Source organism: Aulonocara stuartgranti, assembly GCF_965226115.1.
Source record: "Aulonocara stuartgranti genome assembly, chromosome: 17".
Taxonomy (NCBI): Eukaryota; Metazoa; Chordata; class Actinopteri; order Cichliformes; family Cichlidae; genus Aulonocara; species Aulonocara stuartgranti.
Window position 1 is genome coordinate 24,383,200 of NC_138953.1, and position 21,950 is coordinate 24,405,149.

General features: G+C 39.7%; 1 protein-coding gene across 2 annotated transcripts in view; it reads right to left on the bottom strand.

The window, feature by feature from the left end:
- The window catches only part of LOC309692194 (ankyrin repeat and BTB/POZ domain-containing protein 3-A), a 271,823-nt gene that overhangs the window by 202,205 nt on the left and 47,668 nt on the right, over nucleotides 1–21,950 (bottom strand). The gene's annotated exons all lie outside the window — the stretch shown is intronic.

Below are 21,950 nucleotides of genomic sequence, written 5' to 3' on the forward strand. Positions count from 1 at the left end.
CCTTACTTTTTTAGCCCCAGAAGCAACCTCCATGTTTATCTTTATATATTTTATGTATAGATCTATTTATTGTTTTGTTTTGTTTTTTCAAATACTGCACTGTCTCACTTTAAGACTTTTTATTAAATTTTTTGCTTAAATACTGCATTCCAGTCACCTATGCTTAGTTTGGGTTCATGAGCACACTCGATGGGTCCCCCCTTGTAATTTCTGCCCTAGGGCCTCCTATTTTATCAACACAGCCCTGTGTTTCTACTATCTGGATCATAATTAATTGGAAAATATATTTGCAATTAATTGTCAGTGTTGTTGTCCAAAAGTAGTCTGATTTGAGTCCAAGACAACAAAATATGTACTCCAGCCAACCCAAGTGATATGGAAAATTTTCTACACGCCTGAGGGGACATCATTTTAAATCAGAGTGAGTTAACTCCTTGTTTATATGGCGCATTAAAATTAGGTTTCTTTAAGAAAGAGAAAATGAAGCAACCAGTCAAAAAATGTATTCGATTTAATAGCAAGTTTGTCACTGGAGCGCTACTGTGACCTTGACATATTCCAAGGAGTTAAAAACAATCTCGTGTTACTACGCCGCAGCTAAAACGGATTACTGGCAGCTCTTAGATGTCCAAGGCTGTATGGAGGGCTGTTTGGGAGAAATCTCACAGAGGGCAATCATCCCTCCATCAGTCCTCTCCCTTATGTAACTCGCCACCCACTGAAATAAAAGAAAGCCTGCCTGTCAATCAGCTGGTCAGAGGATGTGGGGGAGTACAGGAGAAAAATGTGCTACAGAGAAAGACACACCGTCAAGGTTCACTAACACTCCTTGTACTGACACCTTTGGAGTAAAATCATTATTCTGATGAATATAATTAGGGGATAAAATATCACCACATTACAAAGACTTGAACTTAGAAGGAACTACATCACAATGTAGCTACCCAGGTGGTATGCCAGTGTGCAGAGTGGTCGCATTTTAAATAGCTCTGACAATTACCAATTTTGCATTTTGAAACCAAGATGAGGAAACAGAGTTTTAGAAAGGGCAAAAAGTTAAATTTTTTCCACACTGGTTTACAGAGAAGCCAGAAAGGAAATGATTAAAAATGTTCTGACACAACATGAAGGACAGCAGAGTTCAACAAAATCAACCCTCAGATCACGAATCGCTCAGTCAAAATTGCCCTTGAATAACTTTTCTATGACAGTCATCAGAAGCTGTACGGTTATAAATTCTACTCTTTTCATGACCACTCTTACGAAATATGTTGTAATGACCCAAGATGAGGAGCTGGCAGCACAGAGACTCGCGTGATTCTTTATTTAAGGTGTTAACTTTACAGCCTTATAATTGTGAAGTGATTTCTGTAGTTTTACAGGCCGAGGTTGATGCTGAGTTTGGCTAGTAATAGGCCATCATGATTGAGGCTACTGTGGCGAGTAATGACCTCTGTCCACTCCAGCTGCGTGTTAATGCGTAGTAAAAGCTGCAGTCCTGTGGGTGTGTGGCGTAGCACAGCACGAGCACAGAAGGTGTAAGTGGAAATAGATATCGGTCTCTAGTCTAAGCTCTTTCACATCCATTTTACAAATTGGCTCTGCAAAATGAGACGATATATGCAGAATATCCATATACACGTTTCCACACTGATTTATATTGTCAACTCAGTCACCCAGTGACACCCAGAAGGTTTGGTAGTCTGAACTATTGCTCGACAGGTAAGCGCAAATGATAGTGAGAAACTATTCTCTGACCCAAAGGCTCAGGACAGGAAGCCTCTCATCCACTGGCAAAAACCCAAACATACTGGCAGCAACCTGAAGGGATACAAGAATATCCACCTCTCTCACAGAGGGCACCTCCAACAGTGGAACAGAGTCCTGCCCCTCTTCAGAAGACTGGTCCCAGAGCCCAAGCTGTGCATTGAGGAGCCCGACTATATCTAGCTGGTAACACAACCTTGTGCACTAGCTCTAGCTCGTTCCCCCCAGAGAGGTGACCTTCCACGTCCCAACAGCCGTACTCAATAGCCGGGGATTGGACAGCCAGAGTCTCCATCCTTGACTGCTGCCCAACACACATATATATTACTGAATAATGAAGGTAATTCTTAGGACTACATTTAGCAATAATATACATAACTCTCTTTTTTCACCACTGATAACATTGCAATATTAATTATTGGGTCCTGTTGAACAGTCTAGTAGTGGGATTACTTTTACAGCCATTTAATAAACACACAAAAACACTCAGCTGAAGCATTATAGGTCAGTCAGTAAGATCAGAATTAAACGCATGAATCCTTGATTCTTCATCCCTTTTTAAAATCTCGCAATAAAAGGATTTACATATGACTGAATGGTAGTTGGCTACAGCTTGCAAGAGTGAAGTAAATCAATGCAAGCTCCCTGTCATGACTGATCTGACCTTTGAGTTAATGAAGAGACCAAAACAGAGGGCTCTACCATAGATATAATATTGCCCGTGTCACAGCTCCGGAGCTTTGAATCATTGCCAAGAAGAATCAAGGCAGCTCTGAAGGCAAAAGGCGGAACCAACCCAGTAAATCTGAAGTCATATGAAGTCATATAACGGTACATTTAAAAAACAGAAAAATTGTGTTTATAACTAAAATTTAAAAATAATAAAATAAACTATGCTTTTTCTCTTAAAGGTTATCAAGGCAATGCTAACATCTGGGCTTACCTATAAAAATCCCTGCAGTACTCAAATGATGGATTTGTACTACCCTTAGAATCACCCTAGAGGGCCTTAATGGTCCTCAAATTACTTCAGCATGATTTTGTGCCTCCTTTCACACATAAACAAATTAAGGGACTTTAAAAGGAACTCCGGGGGCTTAACACAAGTCTTATTTTTATCAATACCTACCTTAGGACTCGCTGTAAATGTCAAAGAAGTGCTTGAAACATAACATAAGCTCTGCAGCACTGTCAAGTGTTTGACCATCAGATGAACTGCGGAAAAAAAACATCCCAAAGAGATGTTTATCCGTTCACCTTTTCAATATTTATCAGCGCTGAATTTTAATGAGTAATCTGACTGAAAAGGGTAAGGAGAGCACAATCACCAGATGTGTCAGATTGTCCATGTCAAACTCAGACTTTCCTGGTGCAGCAGCAGCAGCTCCGATGTGAACAGACCTGGATGTCAGACTGCCAGAGTGAAGCATATAGAAAATCCCCCTGCTATGTTCCCATGTCCAATTATCTCGCAGGAGAAAAAAAAGACATTTACTCGACTCCCTGCAGATCCGGAAAGTACCCAAGAAGGCAGGCCTGAGCGGAGGCTTGAATACTAGGTACAAATGGAAACAGTAAGGAAGCACCTTAATAAATCAGCTGAAGGTCAAACATTTGCTTGTAGGCGGTATGATTTAGGAGGTCGGCTGAACAATGTAGAGTTAGGAATCAGAAGGTCTCACCTGTCCAGAGAGCTTGTCCCATCTCTATTGAGCCAGCAAGGTGTAAAATATTCTCTTCGATCTCCTGTTTAATAGAAAGTGGACCAAAAAGAAAGTGGAAGGGCAGAATGGACAGATCTGTCAGCTGCCTCTTTTCCACACTTCTTTTCCATTTAGATGGATGAGATCCAGAGAAGACTTTTTTTTTTTAAAGTAAGACTTGGAGAGTCTTCTGTATGAGAACTGCTCGAGGTAGTGTGTGCTGAGTCAGTAAAACTGGAGTAAAGTTTTAAAATTGACAGACAATCATTAAAAGGAAAAGAAGAAATATTATAAAAGCCTGAACATATTAAAAACCACTCTCTATATTCATGAATCTTTACCTTTACTATTACCACTTGTCCCAAATCAACTGAAGCATTTATCAGAAGTTTAATAATTCTCTTTGCAAGCTTAAACTTTTGCTCACATAATTTAAGAGAGATTAAAAAAGCAGTTGCTGTAAAGCCTAAAATCAGACTCAGTTAATATCTCGCTGTACTTTCACTGTAGTACTGTGGAAGTTAAGAAATAACCTGGCATAACCTCGGTCCTGGGGTGACCACGTCCAAGTAAACTAAATCTCATGGAGAAATACATTTTATTTGAATGAAACGTTCTCGTTTCTCTCTCAAGGTAAATACAATGGACCCATCCACTCAGGACAGCTAATTGGGTAGCTAGTTGGAGGTGTGGCCAGCATGGTTGTGGCAAAAATTGGAAAAAGGAAGCCTAACATTGTCAAGTTAGATCAGGAATGAAGACCCAAAATGCACACGTAAAATTAAACAATTAAAAGTGAAAATCAAGCTAAACTATTGTACACGACAGGAAACTAACAGAATAAAACTGGAAGAACTAAACAAGGGAACGTCACTGATGGAGATGGATACACGAGGAACACAAATGATAGTAAATAGAACAAAAGCACAAAGCTGGAAACACAATAAATAAACTAAGAATCAAACTGAAGATAATCGATAATCAGTAGAAGTTAGAAAAAAATATAAAATACTGGATTAAAGACCCAGAACGTGGACCTTGGTATTCCTGGTTGGGTTCTGGGTCTCAAGAAAATTGGTCAAAAGTGTACATTATGCAGTTAAAATAGAAACAGGAAGATATAACATCTCCACAGACAACATCTAACCACAAAATCCAAAACACGCTTGTCAACAAACAAACTCTCTGATGTGTTTTCTACGTAGAGCAATAAAAAAAACCCACAGGAAGCCATTTGAATACACCAGTCTTCTTCTCGTGCTGCGAGTCTGTCAATTTTCTCTTTTTGTTTGCTTCAAATCAACAGCCAACTCTGTTGCCAAGACATTACCTTTATATACTTGCAGAAGCAGAGATATTATAGGGGAAAGATAGGCCAGCAGTACAATTCATCAACTTTATGAGAAAATGTTCCTAGTTGACTTTTTTTTTTTTTGCTGTATTTTTCCAAAATATCCACATTTAAATGGAATTCATGAAATACAAAACACCTCACTCAAACACAGTTTAAATACATATTCTCATTTACAGTATTTTCATGGGTGAGTACATACTGTAGGTCAATATACATACACTTACTGACCACTTCATTAGTTTAGTTCCTAAAACCTTTTTGTCCATGAATAAATAAACCCTGCACCATCTAAATCTTTACTGTTGGCCTGGCTGTTCACATCTTTTAAGATGGAGTTTGCTCAGCCCAGTCTCAGATTACTTTTCATAAATGACATGGTTCTGATCTGGCTGCTGATTTAACACGTATGCACCACTGCTTTGTTTCTTTTGGATGCTTCTCATGTAAATGTAACTTCCACAGGGCGGATCTAGCCTGGGAGCTATCTGAGTTCTTTCCTACCCATCTCTCCTGTGACCGTTTTTTTTTTTTCTTTTATTTTTAATCAGAACATGAGTAATTTATGACAAATTGCAAACTGTGAGCCACAATACAGTACTGAATTTGTCATCCTCATCATTAGAACCCAGGGCTATTACAAGTGTGCTGCCCCTGTGAGTGAGATAAGCACCAGTATGGCTTCCAGAGAAACCTCCTCTGTACTGTAGGTAGTGTGTCTGTGTGTCCCCCGCGGCTTTCTGTGTGCAGTTATGTCTTTTTTAAGACCAAAACAACGACAGCCTGACCTTACCACACCATACAAGCTGACAAAATGATTTATACCAGCTCCTGATGAGTGAATTTGGCAGCGCCCCCCCCAAACTGTATAAATACCTTCAGACAACCTCCACTCTTCAACTGAGCACTGGCTCCAGCAGTCACAAGGCCAGCAGCTTTCTGTTTGGATAAGGACACTGATATGACGAGGCTGTATTAGATTTATGCTGATCAGCAGTGGTGGAAAAAGACATGCGCTCTACATTTGAATGAATTTAAACCGTCACTAAGCGCAAGAATTATGAAACACCGAATCGTGGAAATTGTGAGATGAGCCTCACTCCCAAATCGTCACATACGGGTTCTTGTTCAGGATTCTTTAGCCACACTTGGTACCCTCTAGTGTCATTTGCTAACAGGAGTGTAGAGCACTTTAACCCAAACCACATGAAGCAAAGGGGGAAAAACATTCTTCTAAACAGACAAACCAGCAACTTAAGCCCCCATCAACTCGCCTGACCCCACACACCATTAGCTCTCTCCATCCAGTTCTTAAACAAGAGGAGTGAAACACCATGAGACAGTAAACACCAGATATGGCATCCATCTGTTTGCTATGTGTGCGGGTTGTGGAGAAAGCAGTCTATTCAGAGATGCCCATGTAAACTTGTCCCCATGTCAGCTCGTGTCAACAGCCTGTATCTATAATCTTATTCTTTCAGTCACTGTTCATGAACCTTTATGATGAAAACATCAATAGAACACATTACCAGAGCTTGAATCTGGAGCCAGTCAATGAAACTGTTTGTTTGTTGGCACATAAAAATCCAAATGTTTACAGTTTTTTTTTCCAGATGGTGGTCACTAAATGAAAGGTCAGCAAGTTTGGAGAAAAAAAACATGAGCAAGTAGCATTCAGAAGTTCAGATCATATATGAGGGAAATAATGAGGAACAAGGAAATAATATGCAGTGAAAACTAGAAACTAGGACAACATGGCAAATATAAGACTAGCGTTTAAAACACAAGGAATACACAAGATCACTGGAATGCTAACAGTAGACACACAAATGGTCAAAGGGAATCTGCAAAGAACTGTAACTTAACTCAGGTGTTACTAAACTGATGCACGGCAGGTAAAAAGTAACAGATTTCAAAATAAAACTAGGAAAACAACAGCAATTCAACACCAGAGGCAGCGGTCTAAGACCTTTCTCTTTTCTCACTCACTCCAGCTTTTCCAGGGATACCGAGGTTTTCCCAAGCCATCCTAAGCCAGATGCTTGAACTGCCTCAAATCCTTTTGATGCTCTACTCTGATCCTCTACTGAATGACTCAGCTCCTGACTCTACGAGTGAGAGGAAGCCTGTTTCTGTTGGTCAATACCCACAGCTTCTGGCCCTGTGTGAGGATTGGAACAAACGTGCTGCTCCAACAAAACCAGAATCCAAAACCACGTCCACTACTGTGACCAGTGGTTGAGGATACTGACACCAAAGGGCCCCTACTGTGTATTTTTATGACTGTACAAATCCTGAAGATCCGTTGCTTTTATTATCACCGTAGTACGGAAGCTGTCAGCCAAGGGTTTAGGAATTTGGAACAATGATCCACAAAAGAAAAATATTAAACATAAAATCTACAATGAGAATCACTGTTATACTCATGCACACATAAAAAAAACACAGCAAAGCATATTTACAGCCTCTTGTTATGGTCTCAAGTTTGCAACTTTGTGATTCAGAATAGTATTTTTACTGTTCGCTTTAGCCAGTTAATTGCATCCCCTGAGATTTATCGTGCAAGACCAAGGCAATAAAAAATACAAATGAGAAAATATGTATTAAGGGTAAAAAAAAAGTGTTTTGTTAATTAGCTGAACTCACCCAAGTAGCCACATACAATGTTTCTTTAAAAAAAAAAAGGAGGTTTTATTAGAGGAAAATAACAACAATCAAATCCCCACCTGAGCCACAGCTTTCATCCTGCTTACTTCAGCTGTGATGAAATATGAAGCTCACTGAGGTAAAAACAGTCTCCCTACAACCTGAGCCCACACTGCTGTAGCTGTGGCCACTGTAAATGAGCTTGTTAGGTGGAGTTCACCAGAGATGAAAGGCCGCTGCTTCAGAATGAGGCCGGCTGTGGCATCATGGATACAGGATCCAGAACAGTCCTGTATTTTGAAGTCGACTCTCGCTTCAGTGAGCTCTGACTGAGAGTAAGCTTGATCGACTGCCAAGTTAGAAAATTAAAACTTGAATACCAGAAGCGCCGGACTGGTTACTCTAGGAAAAAGTCATAAATAGTTAAAAAGTGGAGTCTAAACAGCTTAAAGTGACTGATTATGGGCCTATTTTGGAATATTTGTTGATTTTGTTCATATTTTCTGTCATATATACTCCTTTTTTTTAAAGCGCATGTTCACATTATAAAAAGGTTAAAAGTTTTGAATAATGAGGCAAAAAAAGGAAGGTGTAAACATAAAAAAGGCATGCAAGCAAGATGGCAAGCATCCACTATGATATTCAGTAGAAGCTGTGATTATACCAAACAAATGTTCATACACCATTTATGACTATAGCCTCCAAGACTGTATATAAAAGATGGATATAAACATTCATGTCACCCACTGGTTTGTGAAGACGCTTTCTGGAGCTTCAAATTGACCGTTTTTGCCAGTAGGCATCTTAACTTTTGGCACCAGATGTGAGTGGTGGATTTCATTGTAAAAACTGAGAATGCTCATATAGTAGTGATTTGTCAGTGAGAACAAGTTAACTTTATCTTCCAGTTTATACTTAAATAGTCAATTTGAAAAATGGTGATCAGGTTGAATTAAATAAGACTTTAAACTAACAAATGACAATAAGCCCATCAGAAAAATGTTTACTCAGGTCATAAATCCAGTTACATTTGTTTAACACAACTGGAGTGACTCTCCTTCTTGAAAACAAAAGAGTAGCCCCCTGCTGGCCACCAGAAAGAATGCAGATTTACTTCCACATTAGCTTTACTTGTGAGATTTACATATTGTGTGACCTTAATATAATTCGTTTGACAGTTCATCTGCCCTCAATGTGTTTCTCATTTTAGGGCCAAAGGAACTGATTAGTTAAAAGAAAAAATGCTTACAGTTAGGGAGCTTAATCCTGCAATTTTGTGCTTTTTTGCTACTTCTTTCTGAATTTCCTGCATATTTTATGTAAAATGTGGAGCTTTTTGTTTTAATGTGAGAGATAGCTTGAGGAATAAACATTAAATATTGATGTATTTCTAGGAGGGCAATACAGGTGAAATCAATATTGTAAATTTAGTCTTTTCCAAAGCACACTGAAGCACCAGTGGCTCTCGATAAAAATATATGGGTAGAGAAAGAGTTGGTGGTTTTGGCCTGCATCAGTACATTTGAATGAATTTTGTCTTACTTTTTAAAAAAACAAAATTGGGTAAATGAAGAACGACAAGCCAGCCCTGGTGAGTTAACTGAACTAATCAACTCTGCTATTCATGACATATGGAGGCAGTGATAATTAGGGTCAATTATGGCCCCAACTGCTTAATTATATGTACCATGATGATGTTTTTTATTAAATGCTTCTCACCATTAATCTATCAGCCACTGGATATTTCATTATGTACACCTTGCTAGTACTAGAGTGGATCCTCTTTTGCCTTCAGAGCTGACTGAATTTTTTGTAGTGTGGATTCAATAAGCTGCTGGAAATGTTCCTCTGAGATTTTAGTCCATACTGACATGATAGCATCACACAGTTGCTGCAGATTTATCACTTGCACATCTGTAATGTGGAACAGTACATTCACCGCTGCTATTGGATTGAGATGTGGTGACTGTAACACCCATTTGAGTCCACTGAACTCATTATGGTCACGAAACCATTTTGAGTTGACTTCAGCTTTGTGGCAAGTCTTGTTATCCTGCTGGAAGCAGCAATCAGGAAATTAGTGCACTGTGGTCACAAATGGATGGACATGAACAGCAACAATACTGAGGTAGGCTGTGGTATTTAAACAATGCTCAGTTTGTCAGAGCAGGCTACATTTCTATGTTCTATTGTCCTATTTTGGTGATGCTGAGTAGACTTTGTTTCCCAGTTGTAGCTGATGTGAATAGTACCCGGTGCGGTCTTCTGCTGCTGTAGCCCATGTTTTGTGTGTTCAGAGATGGTCTTCTGCATCTGCTCCATTTGGGGTTCCATTTGACCTGACATGGTGTGCTATCCCGCTTGAACTTAATAAAAAAGAATGGCTAAACTGGTCGTAAAGGGATGGACATGGTGAGCGGCATTACTCAGGTAGACTGTGGCATTTAATACTGAGTTTGTACTAAAGGGGCCCAAAATTTCCAAGAAAACATACGACCCCATTACACCATTCAAATTTCACAGTAGAACTCAGTAGACTCAGAAGATTGTTACAGTCCTCTATTGTCTAATTTTGTTTAGCCTATGTGAACTGCAGCCTCACTTTTCTGTTTCTAGCTGATATGAGTGGCCCCTGGTGGGGTCTTGGTTGTAACACGTGGTTATTTGAGTTACTGTTGCTTTATCTATCGTCTCAAAGCAGTATGGCCGAGGCATTTTCACCCAGAGAACTGCCAATTACTGAATATTTTCTCTGATTCTGACCAGTCTTTGTAATTCTGGAATGGATTAAATCACAGTATTGCAAGATAGTGAAAGATGTACCCTTAGGCCCCCTCCTCGATTCAGGGATGATCTTTCCGTATGAGGTCCGGTCATTAGCTTTGTCTGAAGCAGTTAGAACAAGACTATCTACTGCCCTCTTCCTGTAACCACTACCTGGACCTCGTTTCAGGGGCTAATAAGTGTTTTTGTCACTGAGCAATGACAGTGAACATAATCAACTTTTGGGGGTATTCCCTTGATCCTGAGTTATGTGATTATAATTTAAAGATTGGCTTCTTGGTAATTAATCGGGTTTATATTTTTGTATGTGTGTAATATGAGTTATCTGTGCTTATTTATCATTTGCCTGATACAAAGGTTTTCTCTATACCTGTACATGAACTATAGAAACAACCATCTCTTTTTTCTAAACGAACGGCCATGTCTCTGTCTAGCTCAGAAGCAGATCTGCTCTTTGTTGTTTCAGCGGACACGTGCAATCATTGCCAGTTGCCCAAAGGTAGTAATTTCACACTTACTCACATGGGACATTGATCGCTGACAGTATGTGCAACAACGGCTGTTGGGTCAATAACGGTCCACATATTGCTGACTGTGAGGACAGGATGATTAACAGCACGTTTGTCATTATTTCATCCAGACTTGTCATTATCTGTTTATTGACTTTCCATTAGAATTTAGCCTCAATATTGCAACGTACTAAATTACAAAAAATATCTGAAAAGAAATCTGTGTTGCAGAAGATGTTTACTTACAGCTTCAGCTTCACTATTGTCAGGTCAGTAGAATCCATTAATTATTTTGGCATCACATGTTGCATAACCAATCCTAATCTAATCTTCCCAGACTGACATGAGTCTTTTGATTGCGTTACCCACTAGACACCTGAAATCATTCGCTTGTTTAGTTTAAAGTAAGTGCATATCATTTACACAAGCTAAAAATGCAATCAGTGCTATGTGGTCAAACCAAGGTGTGTATGTTTAATTAGCACCTTTTGATTAGAACACTACTGCAGGCAGTATATAACTGTGGTATGAATGATTATCACCATAGCAACTACATACTGGTGTAGAGGATTACACTGTATCTAAAGAATTGATGTAGCCTCCAGGTCTGAAAATAGAATTTAGAAGTGCCTTAAAAATGCATTTTTCTGCACGTCACTAGTCAAATAAGTTGGTAACTCGTCACATGAGTGACATCATGCTGGCTTTAGCCATCTTTTATCTACAGTCTATGTGCAAAACCCAAATGAGTGGAAGACAGCAGAAACGGTCCCTGGAAAATAGATGTTAGTATCACATTTCTTGCAAATCCTCTAATCTAAATATATTTTGGTGGAAAAGTAAAACGTGGTACTAGGAAAGTTTACTGGACGCTGAGTGGGTGAACCACTTGGCAGTGACGGAGGACTGACCAGTGTTCTCCCTCTCCTACAGCCTCACAACCACTGAGAAGCAACACCTTCATAATATTACAAAAGCCAAAAGTAAAATGTGTTTCTGAAGCACGAATAAGCTATGAAGTTGCTGAATCTCTCTTTATTTCCAATCAGAAAGAGCTAGTTGAAACATATTTCCTGGGAGATTAGAGATTCACTGCATTGATCTAGACACTTAGAAAAAAGGCCTAGAGCTCAAGCTCATGCAAATAAGTAGGTAACTCCGTGGAATGAAAATCCGCATGGGTAGGTGTCTTGATGCATGCTCAATCATCCAGGTAAGGAAATCCTAGAAAGTTGATTCTGTAGTGTTCAGGTGAAAAGAATCAACTTTCTGGCACATGGGTAGGTGTTCTATTGAGAGCACTTCAACAGAAGTAAACAGCAGAAAACATAAGAAATAAAAAGCTAAAAATAAATAAATATCAGCAGTATATGGTGACCTTCCTGCAGCAACTGCTCTATAGAAACCATCCTCTCTAAACACCCCCCTCTATAACCTTTATCATCAAAAAGCATCCTTCCAACATTTACAGTTTGTGTTTCTTCGCTTTTAACCTCTTCCAAAAAGCAGAGGTCAACTGCCAGATGACCCCAAACACAATGCAAAGCTAAAACAAGGAAGTGCACACATACAGTACATTGTCCCCGACCCTGCTCAAGTAGACAAAACTATCCTGAGGAATACTAAAGTGGCTCCTTCCATCAGCACCACCCACCATCTCAACATCCTCTTCCCTCAGGGTGTCTGCATGCTCAGTCAGCCATCCTAATAAGTGAGAACTGGCCAAAGAACCATCCCCAGTGGGCGTCTTGCACCGTCTACTGCTGCATTATATGAGCTGTGAGATGCTTTGTCCTTGTGCTGTTTGTATCAGTAAGTGCTGTCTCACTTCATTACAATGCAGCTTTATGTATCTACCCTAGAATCACATGGAGATAAACCTGCAGTGGGTCTGCGTTTAGTGTGACGGTGGCCTTACTCCGGAGAGTGAAAATATATTTTCTGTAGATTTTCACTATTTTGAGATGTCAACAAAACAACAAGTAGTTCTAAACTTGTTTGTGATTGTAAGAGGTAGTGATATAACCTTAACTGCATAGAAATGTTACCCAATCAGAAGGCTACAGACACTAACACTGTGCACAGTCTGACATCAGAAAAGGAGAAGGGTGCAAATCTTTGACATTGCAAGACAAAAATTGCAGTTTTCCTTGCCTGCAAAGCAGAAATTCAAAATCATCGCTGTAAAAGGAGTTTCAGTGACTTAAACAGTGTTTACGTGTGCATGAAAAGTGAAGACAAATCCTGCCTACTAAAAAAGTGCATGTGAAAATATACAACACTTTTAAAAAAAACTAGACTGCAGCACTGGGAATACAACGAGAGGGACAGGACTATTTATACACTGAGGGAGGATAGGAAGTGAGAAACAGGAGGAGAATGAAACACAGGTGAAAGTAATCAAAACAACCCAGACAGACCGTAAATTCAAAAACAAATCCACTTTACATTCATGGCCAACCACCAGTTCACCTAACATGGATGTTTTTATGGAAAGAAGAGTATCAGGAGGACCCCAAATATTAAGACTATAAAGCAATCTAAGCATGCATGTTCAAAAATGATTAGAATAATAATGAAATTAAGGTATAATCAAAACTCTGAGCACTAGAAACACTGCAAAATCAAAGAGAAAACCCTCAATAATAAACGTGGATCCAAAATAAACTCCAAAGCAACTGAAAAACACTGATCATAATAGCTTCCCTCTCACTCACTAAACAGAGCAGATGGAGAGAAAAATGAGCCATTTTAAGCTGCTAAATCTAATAACAAAGTGGTAATGTGGCAACAATGAAGTGGACTATGGTGTGATCATCACTGCTGTGAGTGAGAGGGATGTCAGACACCCGAGTTGAGGACACACTGATTACATTTCATCAAAGAAAGAGAGAAAAGTATATTTGTGATGTACTGGCAACCATTTGAGGTTGTACCAAAATAAGTTACAGTGTAGACACAAGGTAATTTTAAGTGAAATTAGATATAGATATAGATAGGAATAAGAAGATGTCTTTGCGAGAGGTGCCTGTCTTTTAATGTTCTTGCCTTTCTAGTGTGAAAATGTAAACCTGAAAAATCCATTTACTACTTTTTGTTCCTCCTAAGCGCTGCATTGCCCTGTTTAAATTAATTACTGCAAGCTTACAATGGCATCAATCAATCAATCCACTGCTGTGCTGAATCAAACAGATCCAGGCAAATCTCATGTCATTATTATAGATAAGTGTTCATCGACTCACTCATTCAATCTAAGGTCCTGCTGAGTGACTGTAGCTCCTAATATAAACTTAATGCAATGTTTGATAAAAGTGTAATCATTTCCTCTGACGTTACTTTTTTCTTTACTACTAAACACAGCAGGAAGCCTGCTGAACTGAACTGTAATTTACTGACTGACTCATGCGATAAGAGAAAGTTTGTAAAAGTTCTTTTTCCAATCACGTTTCTTTGGCTCTGCCCATTAACCTATTTAATTCTTTGCCTCCAAGAAATTAGTCTCAGTTAAGGAGTCGTTCACCTACACACTGTACCTCTGATTCATGAACAAAACAATTAATATTCATAAAGTGTTCATAAACTGTGAATTGCTATTAAGCGTTCTCTGCATGCGCGAGCAGTAACCTCATAATTACCCACAATTCATCATTTCTGCGACTCATTTGATCATTACAGCTGATCTCTTTTGGAAGGGTGTGCGCTCTATCGGCATCTGTAACAAGTGTGCTGTGGCAGAATCCGTTCTGCCACATTAATCGCAAAATCTACCGGGCTGTTTTTATGCCAGTGTGGGGTTGTATTAAGGGGAAATCAATTTTGAGTTACACTGTGTTTGGAAATAAGCCCAGACAAAGTTCCTATGTTCTACTTTAATTGCATGATGTAATGGTGAGTGATGACAGGGGCCATGTAGGGCAAGGGAGGGGTACGAGCCACATGACCATGTGTGTCTATGTTTGTGTTCTGCTTCTGTGAGGACCCATTTATTTTTAACCTTTACACTGACAATATTATCTTGCTTCTTCGAAGAGCTGTTTAAGCACTGCATTGGCTCAATTCCAAACCAGCCCCTACATCCAGTCTTTACTGAAACCACATAGCACTGGGGAGGAGCAGGGAAACAGACAGGACTAGTTATACACTAGTTATACACTGAGGGCCAATCAGGGGAGTGGATCCAGGATCCATGTGGAGTAGGTGAATAAAATCTAGACAATGAGACACGAGGACGAAGTAAAATTAAATGCAAGACACAAGAGACAAATAACTACAATAATAAAATAGGAAGTGTATAACCATAAGTCAAAGAGGGAAACATTATTGATCTCAAATGTTCCCTTGACCTCACACCAAGTATCACTCTCTTAAGGGTTGTTTTCTCTGTGTCCTCTGTTAGTTGTGCTTCCTCTCTGTCTTCCCCTGTTCCTCTCCTGCCTGCTTTTTGAGAGCGATTAGTCCTTCGTGTTCACAAAGTCCCTTCTTTTTGCTACCATTTGAGTTATCACACTAGTTTTTTCTGACATGTCCTCTGTGAATTCAGAGGTCTGTAGTATGAAGCAGGATTTCATCTTAACCAGGTAATATTCGGGTTAATCATCAGTTTTATGTACTATGAAGCTGGATCACTTCTTATTGCTCCAGAGGACATTATGTTTAGAGATTAGAGATCAACGGGTATGAAAATACTGCCTACTGATCAATTAATTGATCCCTGGAAGATGCCACAGACCTCTGGGCCCAATATTTTAGCCTCTGAGCATCAGTTATAGTTTCTCAGACACAATTTTATTGCTTGGGTTTTGGGGTTTTTTGCTGCATTGTCAGGAGATGTGTTGCTTTCAGGCTGTATTGCATGTTTAACCTATTTATATTTTCCCACAGTAGAGTTCTAGTTTTCTATGTAAAATCAGCTCTGCTCTGCAGCCAGTACACTTATTCATAATTGTGACTGGTCATATGGTGCCAATGCTACACAGGGAAAAACCCCTGGGTTAAGTTGGCAAGATTATGATGGGCTTCATCTAACTGCGTTTCCTGATTGCCAAAGTTAGTGTAAGTGAATCCAGATAATGGAAAAATGCCGTGAGTATGTTGAACTAATTTTATAGTACAGGCCACCGACTCCCTGAGTCTAATCTGTATTCATATTTGTTTCCTTCTGGACCTTGTTAAGTTTCAGCCAAAGAGAGTCAATTTTTTCTGTTTCCCTGTGTTTGCACATTGTGACACTTGTAGATAAAAATTCATGTCATTATTTTCGTACAGAATAAACAGCTTTTCTGTGGAAACATGTACATTTTATGCTTTATATTTCTCCCCCAAAAAGTGAAGTTTTATAATGCATCGATTTCCATCTCAAGTTTGTGCTTTCATTAATGAATAGTAAGGATGTTCCAAAGATTGCTGCTGCACTTCTACCCTGCCTCTTAACTAAGGGACCCTTAAGCATTTGCAAGTATGATTCAGCACAGTGTTACACTTGTTACAGAACAGGAGGTAAGGGGTGGACTGTAATTGGGGTCACATCTACTCCAAGCTCAACACATACTTATATTTACTCAGGGAAAAACAAAATTTGGAGAAGTCTGTGTTCGGTATGAGGCGGGGTTGTGGATGTTACAATCGCACGGATCTTCAACCACCTTAAACTTTCATTTTACTTCCGTTTTTATGAATTTGTCTCTGTTTGGTTCAGTTTAGAGATTAAAGTGAGTGAGTAAACAGGGGGGTTTTTAGAATTAGGATGAATAAAAAAATCACAAAATGCGTCTTTGGGTTTAACATCAACAGTTAAAATGCAAACGGCAAATGTTTCTAACATCACCTTGGTTTCTACGGTTACAAATCCTGTGATAGTGACGACACCAGCAGAGCACCTTTGCCTGCAAATTACTGTTAACTACATTGAACTGCCACACTTGAACAAAAGTGTAACAATGTGAAAATTTGTTGGCTTGAGAGGGAAGATGATGCCAACAATGCTTTTCTGCACTATTTAAACTGCTTCACCTGCAAGCCACTTTGAAACCCACCTTTAATGTAACCTAAACTGTGTCATGTTTGCTGTCTGTTCTTTTTAAGGGATCTTGTAGCTGCTTTTTTTTTTTTTTTTTAGAGGGAATGTGTTAATTAGACAATTTCTGGGTTTAGTCTCAAACAAAACTATTTGGTTTATTTATAGCAAAGTTTAAGTGTTGCAAAAGAAAACAAAATGTGCAGAACGGGGGAAGAACTGAGGCACAAAGTAGTGTATTAATGAAAAATAGTCTAGTACTCGGTACCCTGAAGTTTAATAGAGTAAACCACTGTTGTCGCTAAAAGAAATGATTTCGGACATTACCCCACTCCCTTGCCCTCCAAGTCTTACTACCTCTATGAGGTTGCCAGACAGCCAACTGAGATTCTGCCACATAACCCCAACACTTGTAGCTTTTACACTTTATCTCTTATAAGCCCAACTCAGATAAGAAACAGCCAGTTACTCAGCACATCAAAACTTGTTTCCAGTCTGTGTGGTAAGCTAACTGCTGCTGGCCAAGCACTGATTATATCTGACTTTGGGAAAGACGCCAAAAAGGTGTATTCCACAAAATGCTGAATTGCTCCTTTCAGGGTCAGCTTAAGGTGAGGATGCACATCCAGTCGTGATGGGTAAAGTTAAGGGTTAGAGCCTGGGATATGATTTCTGTAAGTGGAAGTACTCATAGCAAAACATGTGCAGTGAAGCACACAGGCAGGAGGATAATTTGGGTTTAAATCTGCAGTTTAATCTGCAGATTAAACATGTCCCTGTGTGTCTTGTGAACAGTCTATTCTCTAAAGCTGCGTGAAGGATACCGATCGAACAAAACACAAACCTCAATTTAGTGCTGCAATAAAAGAATCAAAATCTAATACTTATATATCAAGAGTGCTTCGTATTGTTTCAAAATTTCAAAACAATACAAGCTAAAGCTGGGAAAGTTTCAGCAAATCTAAAATCAAAAATGTCTTCTGGAAGCAGAAATTCAGCTGAGATTAAAATGAAGATAGCAGAGGAAGAGTCTGTGCCAGCTCCTCCACCTCGTTGCGGTGCAAAAGTTTGGAAGACTTCAGGGAGGGAAATGAGTATTTCTGATGTCATCTGTGACCCGGGTCATCTCTAAACCCAGTGCAGAATGGTAATGGCCTCCTCCACAGGCACTGTGGTGTGGCCAGAAGGACTGGCTGCAGCTTAAATTAAGGAGCCCTAACAGGCCCATAAATTTCAGAGGGAATTTGCTGCAAATGTTGGAAAAAAAGAAAAGAAAGACAAAGAGTAGCAGGAAAGTTTTATCTTCTTGAACTCATAAATGTGTTTTCTGTGTCGTTTAGCAAGCCCAGTGCTCCGCAGAACTCCCCATAAACCATAATTGGATTAAAATTCTTCTCTTACATACAATTTTAAAAAGTCTCAACAGCAGTGAACAATGTAAATCTCTCACACCAGCAGATTTATGAGGCTTCCCTCAATCCCTCATTTTAAATTAAATAAATGGCAGATTCATATCCTCACGAACCCCAACCAACTATGACTATACTCCCACACTCTGTAATGAAGGTAATGTTCCCATAATTGCCCAGAGACTTGGTTCGGTCACCATGGCAACACAATCAAAGTGCTGCAGTCCAAGGCAGACTCAAAAGACTGTCAAAGAGTTGTCTTGACAAATGTACAACTTTTAATTCCAGAGGAACACTTTAGTTAAAAGGTTTGTAATGGTGTTGCAGTAATTTCACGGTGATGCTCTGCTCTGGGACCTCCCACACACATGCAGTACTGTGCAAAAGTCTTAAGCCGCCCTTTGCTTTTTTTACATTTGGCAGGAAAATGGATAAATAGGTGCAGAGATTTCTTGAAATGTCCAAACATAGATGAGAATACAGTATACTGGGGGAAGAACAGAGCTTGTGTCTGTGTTTGGTATGACCACCTTTATTCGTCAACAGAGCCTGAACTCTCTTATAGGGAAGCTTTCTCATAATTTCTGTAAGCAGTCTTCAGGAACAGCTCTTCAGGCTTCTTGAAGGACATTTAGAGCGCTTTGGATGTTGGCTGCTATTTGTTTCATTCTCTTTTAAATTGATCACACATTGCTTCAATAATGTTGAGGTGTGGTCTCTAGAGAAGCCAATCCATAGTGTTCAACTGTATGTTTTTCTATGTAGGTACTTCTATATTGCTACTATACTATATATTGTATTGTCTGTGCCCGTTTAGTGTAAAGGATAAAGCACAGGAATTTAAATACATCACACTTGTAGGGAAGGATAGAGAAAGGAAGGAGACATGGCTAACATATTGCAGGTACCAAACCACAGTGGGTGTGGAGGGCCAGCATGAGGGAATTATAATGATGTGTGCTGCAATTTCTGAATAACCAACACCTGCTGACTGTCCTGGACATTCTCTGCATGGATCCCATTCATATGAATGACAGGGGTTTGGTGTGGAAAAGCCTGCCAGTTTTTGTCATTGTCTGAGTTAATGTCAGCACCCACCGGGGTAATGTCAAAAATGAATTGTTTGGAGCCCATCCATGAGTGGTGTTAGAGCTCCTTCCACCATACTCCCAATACTTATTAAGGAATTCTCTTCTGCAGGTTGGAGGAAAATAACCATGTGTCTCTGTTTGGTGCACAACAGGAAGTGCAGTGATTTCTGTCGATTTTACTTTTAACTTTCTAAATAGCAGGGCTGGATTTTGTTTCCATGAGCTTGTTTTTTTTATTTTTATTGCCTTATATTGCAAGAAAATGAAACAGTTTTCCCCCTTACATTACATGCAAATTTAGGGGCTCTTTTGCTTCACAAATTGTAATGTGAAACCTTTTACTACAAAAATCAGCGTGTGAGTATTTGCTTTGGTGCAAAATAGCAGCCATTTACTCTCAGAAAAATAACACTCTGGCACTGCGAGTTCAATTCAATTCAGGTTTATTTATAAACCTTCCAAATCACAACGGTAATTATGTCAGTGTGCTTTATACTGTATGAAAAAGACCTTACAGCATTCGGCACAAACGAGCAAGCAGTTCACTATGATGGGAAGGAAAAACTCCCTTTTAACAGGAAGAAACCTCCAACAGAAGCAGGCACAGGGAGGAGCAGCCAGTTACTGCGACTGGGAGAAAAAGAGAGCACAAATGTCTGTGTAGGTTCTCGTTCATTCAGGTCATAGTAGTCTAAGGAGCTGGGAAAGAAACCAACTAGACTTAAGTTTTAGGAAGATGTTTTCCTATCGAGGGTAATTGACCTACTATTAGTCATGTGCCAAATCACATGACTCAAGGTGTGACTAGAGGTTGTCTCATCCTATCACGTAACCTACTGAAGTCACCTGACGCAAAATGTACGTGAAGGTTAAGGTAACCAGGGAAGGGATCTCAAGACTGCATCGTAGGTGGTTGACAGCTGGCATCCTAGGCCATCTCCTCTGTTTGATGATAGTTGTCCACATGGTCATTTAAAACAAGATTCTCATTCCAAAACAATTACATGACACACAATCGGATGTCAAAGAAGGAGAGAAGTTGCAAAAATTTTTGACGTTATGAGACAAAATTTCAGTTTTCCTTGCCCACACACAAACACAGAAACCGGATATTGTCTGAGAACACCTTTTGTTTTGTTTTTCATTTAAAAAAAAGAAAGAATCTGCATTTTTAAACTTTAACCAACAGAAAGTCTGGAACCAGCTATAGCTTATCCATCATATGCTACTCAGATATCCTGAAAGCTCACAGAAATTGGTGGTTGCCCCCGGAGGCAAAGTCAGCCGCTAGCTGATGTGTTCACAGATTGAATGGGATGAAATAAAACTTTAAATAATCCATCTCCTTCTTAGCCCTGACACATAACAGGCCTGAGTTCAGCAATATCCCTCAGATGGAAATACAAAGAAGGAATATAAATCAGACACTTGAAATCCTGATCCTGGGTCAGTGTCAGGTTAAAAGATTTCTGACTGAGGATGCAACAGGAAAGGAAAATGGAGAGAAATGCCCTTGAGCAAAGAGAAGCACATACACAGCAAATAAGACAGGACCCAGGACAGAACCTTGTGGTGCACCAGAGTGGAAGGGAAGAACCAAAACCTGCAGTTCCTGGAATTGCCACTTGAGGCTGGGAGCAAAAGTGGGTCAGTTTACATAGACTCCCATGGCAAAATGCAACTTAAAAGCATTTTAAAAAAGGCTTTACAAAGGTTATAGATTGATACAAAGATAGTTTTGGCCTCTGTGGATAGTCTCTTTATTCCTAGCATAATGTTGTTGTTGAGGGGTTTGTTTTTTTTAAAGTCCTCATTCATCTGAATCGGTGTGGCTTCTTCAACAAACAGATGTACACAGTTTATTGCTGTCTGCAAGGCCCCCACTAATCCAAGTCACTACAGTGGACATCCCCTTCATGTTTACTTAGAATTTAATACACTGCAGACAGATAATCGTTTAGATTCGCAATCACGCCTGGAATCAAACCCAAGACCGTCTTTCTGTGAAGGAATAGTGCTAGTCACTGGTCCATTATATACAGTATAGCGACCAAATATACTTCTAGATCAGGGGGGGGAAAAGCAAATGGATGACATCACAGTGGCCACATAACTGGGACAAATGAAACAACAACAAAGGAAAAAGTCAGATAAAAGGAAATCCACCCCCTCAGTGCTAATTGGCACGTTCTGATCCCTGCTGCTAAAGATTACACTAACATTCAACAACACTGACAGAATAAAAAATGCCTGCTTAATATTTCTAAACTGATTCTCATCCCTTGCAGATTTTCCACCATTTAAATGCTTTAAAGTGGGCAAACAATAACTCACAATAACTGGTCACTGTGTGTGATTTGAGCCTGTCAATTGCTCTCCCACTGCTTTGAGAAACCATTTACAGCAACTTGGCTCCCAAAGCACGAGGGGCTAAAGTGACTGTAACTGCATGTGATTACTCGTAGCTGTGAAAGCATGTGACAAAACACAGCATGACAGTTGCTCATGTGTAAAACCACTACGAGCATGTAAGAAAAGGCTGCGGCGGGGCTCTGTGTTTATGTGCAGCTCCACGTGGACGCTTTTGCTTTGTTTGTGTTTGTGTCGTAGCTGAGCGGCGCCTTCCAGAGTGAACTGTGCCAAGTTGCTGAAGTTTGATCCAGCCGGCTGATTAAAG